The sequence below is a fragment of the Triticum aestivum genome, chromosome 4D, assembly GCF_018294505.1.
Source record: "Triticum aestivum cultivar Chinese Spring chromosome 4D, IWGSC CS RefSeq v2.1, whole genome shotgun sequence".
NCBI classification, from domain to species: domain Eukaryota; kingdom Viridiplantae; phylum Streptophyta; class Magnoliopsida; order Poales; family Poaceae; genus Triticum; species Triticum aestivum.
This window is the reverse complement of record NC_057805.1, coordinates 23,822,047-23,829,436: the sequence shown is the minus strand read 5'-3', so window position 1 is coordinate 23,829,436 and position 7,390 is coordinate 23,822,047.

The window sequence follows — 7,390 nt, the reverse complement described above, 5'->3', positions numbered from 1 at the left end:
TGAGATTTTCTGTTGAGTTTTGTGTTGTGAAGTTTTCAAGTTTTGGGTAAAGATTTGATGGATTATGGAATAAGGAGTGGCAAGAGCCTAAGCTTGGGGATGCCCAAGGCACCCCAAGGTAAAATTCAAGGACAACCAAAAGCCTAAGCTTGGGGATGCCCCGGAAAGCAACCCCTCTTTCGTCTTTGTCCATCGGTAACTTTACTTGATGCTATATTTTTATTCACCACATGATATGTGTTTTGCTTGGAGCGTCTTGTATGATTTGAGTCTTTGCTTTTTAGTTTACCACAATCATCCTTGCTGTACACACCTCTTTGGAGAGACACACATGAATCGGAATTTATTAGAATACTCTATGTGCTTCACTTATATCTTTTGAGCTAGATAATTTTGCTCTAGTGCTTCACTTATATCTTTTTAGAGCACGGTGGTGGTTTTATTTTATAGAAATTATTGATCTCTCATGCTTCACTTAAATTATTTTGAGAATTCTTTAGAACAACATGGTAATTTGCTTTGGCTATAAAATTAGTCCTAATATGATAGGCATCCAAGATGGATATAATAAAAACTTTCATATAGAGTGCATTGAATACTATGAGAAGTTTGATACTTGATGATTGTTTTGAGATATGAAGATGTCGATATTAAAGTTGTGCTAGTTGAGTAATTGTGAATTTGAGAAATACTTGTGTTGAAGTTTGCAAGTCCCGTAGCATGCATGTATGGTAACCGTTGTGTAACAAATTTGAAACATGAGGTGTTCTTTGATTGTCATCCTTTGTGTGGAGGTCGGGATCGCGCGATGGTTAACTCCTACCAACCCTTCCCCTAGGAGCATGCGTCTAGTGCTTGGTTTTGATGACTTGTAGATTTTTGCAATAAGTATGTGAGTTCTTTATGACTAATGTTGAGTCCATGGATTATACACACTCTCACCCTTCCATCATTGCTAGCCTCTTCGGTACCGTGCATTGCCCTTTCTCACCTTGAGAGTTGGTGCAAACTTCGCCGGTGCATCCAAACCCCGTGATATGATACACTCTGTCACACATAAACCTCCTTATATCTTCCTCAAAACAGCCACCATACCTACCTATTATGGCATTTCCATAGCCATTCCGAGATATATTGCCATGCAACTTTCCACCGTTTCATTTATTATGACACGCTTCATCATTGTCATATTGCCTTGCATGATCATGTAGTTGACATCGTATTTGTGGCAAAGCCATCATGCATAACTTATCATACATGTCACTCTTGATTCATTGCCCATCCCGGTACACCGCCGGAGGCATTCATATAGAGTCATATTTTGTTCTAGTATCGAGTTGTAATCATTGAGTTGTAAATAAATAGAAGTGTGATGATCATCATTCATAGAGCATTGTCCCAAACAAAAAAAACAAAAAAAGAAAGGCCAAATAAAAAAAGAGGCCCAAAAAAAGAAATAAAAAGGGACAATGCTACTATCCTTTTTTTTCACATTTGTGCTTCAAAGTAGCACCATGATCTTTATGATAGAGAGTCTCTTGTTTTGTCACTTTCATATACTAGTGGGAATTTTTCATTATAGAACTTGGCTTGTATATTCCAACAATGGGCTTGCTCAAATGCCCTAGGTCTTCATGAGCAAGCAAGTTGGATGCACACCCACTTAGTTTCTTTTGTTGAGCTTTCATACATTTATAGCTCCAGTGCATCCGTTGCATGGCAATCCCTACTCCTTGCATTGACATCAATTGATGGGCATCTCCCTAGCCCGTTGATTAGCCGCGTCAATGTGAGACTTTCTCCTTTTTTTGTCTTCTTCACACAATCCCCATCATCATATTCTATTCCACCCATAGTGCTATGTCCATGGCTCACGCTCATATATTGCGTGAAAGTTGAAAAAGTTTGAAAATTCTAAAGTATGAAACAATTGCTTAGCTGAAACCGGGGTTGTGCATGATTTGAATATTTTGTGTGACGAAGATGTAACATAGCCAAACTATATGATTTTGTAGGGATGAACTTTCTTTGGCCATGTTATTTTGAGAAGACATAATTGCTTAGTTAGTATGCTTGAAGTATTACTATTTTTATGTCAATATTAAACTTTTATCTTGAATCTTTCGGATCTGAATATTCATGCCACAATAAAGAAAATTACATTGAAAAATATGCTAGGTAGCATTCCACATCAAAAATTCTGTTTTTATCATTTACCTACTCGAGGACGAGCAGGAATGAAGCTTGGGGATGCTTGATACGTCTCCAACGTATCTATAATTTTTGATTGTTCCATGATATTATATTATCTGTTTTGGATGTTTAATGGGCTTTATTATACACTTTTATATTATTTTTGGGACTAACCTACTAACCGGAGGCCCAGTCCAAATTGTTGTTTTTTTGCCTATTTCATTGTTTCGCAGAAAAGGAATATCAAACGGAATCCAAACGGAATGAAACCTTCGGGAGAGTGATTTTTGGAACAAACGCAATCCAGGAGACTTGGAGTGGACGTCAAGGAAGCGACGAGGTGGCCATGAGGCAGGGAGACGGACCCAGGGGGTAGGCGCGCCCCCACCCTCGTGGCTCCCCCAACCGACTTCTTTCGCCTATATATATACTCATATACCCTGAAAACATCCGAGAGCACCATGAAACCCTATTTCCACCGCCGCAACCTTCTGTACCCATGAGATCCCATCTTGGGGCCTTTTCCGGCGCTCCGTCGGAGGGGGAATCGATCACGGAGGGCTTCTACATCAACACCATAGCCTCTCCGATGATGTGTGAGTAGTTTACCTCAGACCTTCGGGTCCATAGTTATTAGCTAGATGGCTTCTTCTATCTCTTTGAATCTCAATACAAAGTTCTCCTCGATCTTCTTGGAGATCTATTCGATGTAATTATTTTTGCGGTGTGTTTGTCAAGATCCGATGAATTGTGGGTTTATGATCAAGATTATCTATGAACAATATTTGAATCTCCTCTGAATTCTTTTATGTATGATTTGTTATCTTTGCAAGTCTCTTCGAATTATCAGTTTGGTTTGGCCTACTAGATTGATCTTTCTTGGAATGGGAGAAGTGCTTAGCTTTGGGTTCAATCTTGCGGTGTCCTTTCCCAGTAACAGCAAGGGCAGCAAGGCACGCATTGTATTGTTGCCATCGAGGATAAAAAGATGGGGTTTATATCATATTGCTTGAGTTTATCCCTCTACATCATGTCATCTTGCCTAATTCGTTACTCTGTTCTTATAAACTTAATACTCTAGATGCATGCTGGATAGCGGTCGATGTGTGGAGTAATAGTAGTAGATGCAGAATCGTTTCGGTCTACTTGTCACGGACGTGATGCCTATATACATGATCATGCCTAGATATTCTCATAACTATGCACTTTTCTATCAATTGCTCGACAGTAATTTGTTCACCCACCGTAATATTTATGCTATCTTGAGAGAAGCCACTAGTGAAACCTATGGCCCTCAGGTCTATCTTCCATCATATAAGTTTCCGATCTATTTTATTTTGCAATCTTTACTTTCCAATCTATACAACAAAAATACCAAAAATATTTATCTTATTATCTCTATTAGATCTCACTTTTGCAAGTGGCCGTGAAGGGATTGACAACCCCTTTATCGCGTTGGTTGCAAGGTTCTTATTTGTTTGTGCAGGTACAAGGGATTTGCGTGTAGTCTCCTACTGGATTGATACCTTTGGTTCTAAAAAACTGAGGGAAATACTTACGCTACTTTGCTGCATCACCCTTTCCTCTTCAAGGGAAAACCAACGCAGTGCTCAAGAGGTAGTAGTGGGGTCCAGGCATTTTTAGCTTTAAGTAAGCATAATGCGGGACTGCCTTGAAGCGGGCGAAGGCGGTGCGTCCGAGCAGTGCGTGATAACCACTGCGGAAAGGGACGATATCGAAGATCAAGTCTTCGCTTCGGAAGTTGTCCGGTGAACCGAAGACTACTTCCGACGTTAATGAGCCTGTGCAGCGGGCCTCGACGTCGGGTATCACTCCTTTAAAGGTAGTGTTACTAGGCTTGATTCTTGACGGGTCAATACCCATTTTACGGACAGTGTCGTGATAGATCAGATTAAGACTGCTGCCGCCGTCCATAAGGACTCGAGTGAGATGGTATCCGTTGATAATTGGATCGAGGACCAGGGCTGATGAACCTCCATGACGGATACTGGTCGGGTGATCCCTGCGATCGAAGGTGATCGGACAAGCTGACCACGGGTTGAATTTAGGGGCGACAGGCTCTACGGCGTAGACGTCCCTTAGTGCGGGCTTGCGCTCCCTTTTGGGGATATGCGTGACATATATCATGTTCATTGTTTTCACCTCAGGGGGAAATTTCTTTTGTCCCCCTGTGTTCGGTGGGCGGGGCTCATCATCGTCCTCGCTTGGCGGCCCTTTCCCCTTATGTTTGGTATTTAACTTACCGACCTGTTTGAAGACCCAACAGTTTCTGTTGGAATGATTGGCAGGCTTGTCAGGGGTGCCATGAATCTGGCAAGGCCGATCGAGTATTTTGTCCAAATTAGATGGACCATCTTTGTTTCCTTTGAAGGGCTTCTTCCGCTGACCGGATTTAGAGCCACTGAATCCCGCGTTAACCGCTGTGTCTTCGGTTTCTTCATTGTTGTTTCGACGCTTATGTTTGTTGCACCGTGGCCTACCGTTGCCATCCCTGGCTTAGGATGTGCCATGTTCACTGGTGCTGTTGCTTCTACGAGCCAACCAGCTGTCTTCTCCCGTGCAGAAGCGGGTCATGAGTGCAGTAAGAGCTGCCATAGACTTCGGTTTTTCCTGACCGAGGTGTCGGGCGAGCCATTCGTCGCGGACGCTATGTTTAAAGGCCGCGAGGGCTTCGACGTTCGGACAGTCGACGATTTGGTTCTTTTTAATTAAGAACCTAGTCCAAAGTTTGCGGGCTGACTCTCGAGGTTGCTGGACTATATGACTAAGGTCATCGGCATCCGGAGGCCGGACATAGGTACCTTGGAAGTTGTCTCGACAGGCATCCTCCAAATCTTCCCAGCTACCAATAGAGTTCTCTGGTAGGCTGTTCAACCAGTGCCGTGCTGGTCCTTTTAGTTTTAGGGGGAGGTATTTAATAGCGTGGAGATTGTCACCGCGAGCCATGTGAATATGGAGAAGAAAATCCTCAATCCATACCGCGGGATCTGTCGTTCCATCGCATGATTCAATGTTTACGGGTTTAAACCCTTCCGGAAACTGGTGCTGCATTACCTCATCGGTAAAGCATAAGGGGTGTGCGGCGCCTCTGTATCAGGCAACGTCACGTCGGAGTTTGGATGACATCCGTGTTCGGTTTTTAGCCCTAGTTCGGTTATGCTTATCACGCCAAGCTTGAAGGCCGTCGTCTCGCGTTGGAGCACGTCCTCTTGATCCGTAGATTGATCTGGTCTGGCCGGCTCTATTGTCCAGGTCCTGACGTAAGTCATAGGTGTAGCCCTGAGCTGCTACCTCTTTGCCTCGATGGCGAGGTGGCGCGGGCTGGTGTTCGGCATGAGTAGCCGCTTTGTCTCGCCCACGTGGTGGTCGGTCTGGTTCATCAGCATGATTATATCTTAACGGTATTGGCTCTAGGGCCTCGTCATCGAATTGTGGCAGTAGCTGACGCTTTGGATAGCTCTTTGTTGGGCATTCGAGGACGTATTCCTCGGCAGCTAGGACCTGGGTTCATCTGTCGTTGAGCGTATCCTGTTCGGCTTGAAGCTGTTGTTGTTTCTTTTTTAGGCTCCTCGCAGTTGCGATGAGCTGTCGCTTAAAGCGCTCTTGCTCGAGGGGTTCCTCTGGCATGATGAAGTCTTCATTGCCGAGGCTGACATCCTCCTCGGAGATCGGTAGATAGTTACTATCCTCCGAATCCTCATTCCTGACTGGCTCGTCAGGGTTAACTTGTCCCTCTTCCCAATCATCCTGCTCTACGGCAGGCTCGATGGGTTGGTCAGAGTCTTCGGCATTCTCCGGAGTATCAATGTCTCCGGTGCCGGTATTACTTTCTTTCTCCCGCCGCGATCATGAATGGCGCCGCTGACGTCGACGCTTCGGTGGTACCTCAACGGGCTTGTCCTCGATCGGATCCTGATTGCCATCGTCGTCCTCTTTGGGTGTATCCACCATGTACACGTCGTATGTAGTGGGTGGTGGGTGGGACGTAAAATTTCCCGCACTCAGCCCCTAGTTCGGGCTGTGCGTAATTCGGAGGTGATACCTCCTTGATGGCAAGAGATCGCATTAGGTCCAAGGCCTCACTTAAGAGTGAGGGCCGGACGGGGAACCGAGGTCCTGCGGAGCTGGGCATGGTACATGACACATGGCCGTGCTCAATAGACGCAGATCTTGGGGGTTCGGAGTTAGCATCCGGAGGCGGATTCGGCTCTTCGATGACGGGGGGAGTCCTGATTGATTCCGGGCTTGCCGAAGACATAGTTGCCTCTGGGTCTCCGACAAAGAGCTCCGTAATAGGAGAGAGTCCGGTGAGTTTCAAACTCCCATCTTTGGATGAGGTGGCCTGCTCTAGATCTATGGCTAGGGCGGGGATGATAGTTGTTCTTTGAGCGGTGCCTGATGACGGATCCGATGGGTTTCCTTCTTGGAGATGAGAAATAGTGGTCGAAGCCGTGAACCCTTCGAAGATCAAGTCTCCTCGGATATCGGCGACGTAATTCAGGCTCCCGAATCTGATCTGATGTCCAGGGGCGTAGATATCGATCTGTTCAAGGTGACCAATCGAATTGGCGTGCAGAGCGAAGCCGCCAAACACAAAAAGTTGACCGGGGAGGAAGGTCTCCCCGGAAATGGCATCGTTGTTGATGATCGATCGAGCCATCGAACCTTCTGCCGACGACACAGTGGAACTCTCAATGAAAGCACCAATGTCGGTGTTAAAATCGGCCGATCTCGGGTAGGGGGTCCCGAACTGTGCGTCTGAGGATCGAAGGTAATAGGAGACAAAGGGGACACGATGTTTACCCAGGTTCGGGCCCTCTTAATGGAGGTAAAACCCTACTTCCTGCTTGATTGACTTTGATGAGTATAGGGGTTACAAGATTTGATCTACCTCAAGATCGTAAAGGCTAAACCCTAGATGTCTAGCCTATATGAATTCTGATAGCCTCTACGGACTAAACCCTCCGGTTTATATAGACACCGGAGGGGCCTAGGGTTGTATAAAGTCGGTTTACAGAGGAAGGAAACTATACATCCGGATGCCAAACTTGCCATCCACGCAAAGGAGAGTCCTATCCGAACACGGGGGAAGGCCTTCTTCCTTGTATTTTGATGGCCCATCAGTCCGACCCATATCGCACAGCCCGGACACCCGATGACCCCATAATCCAGGACT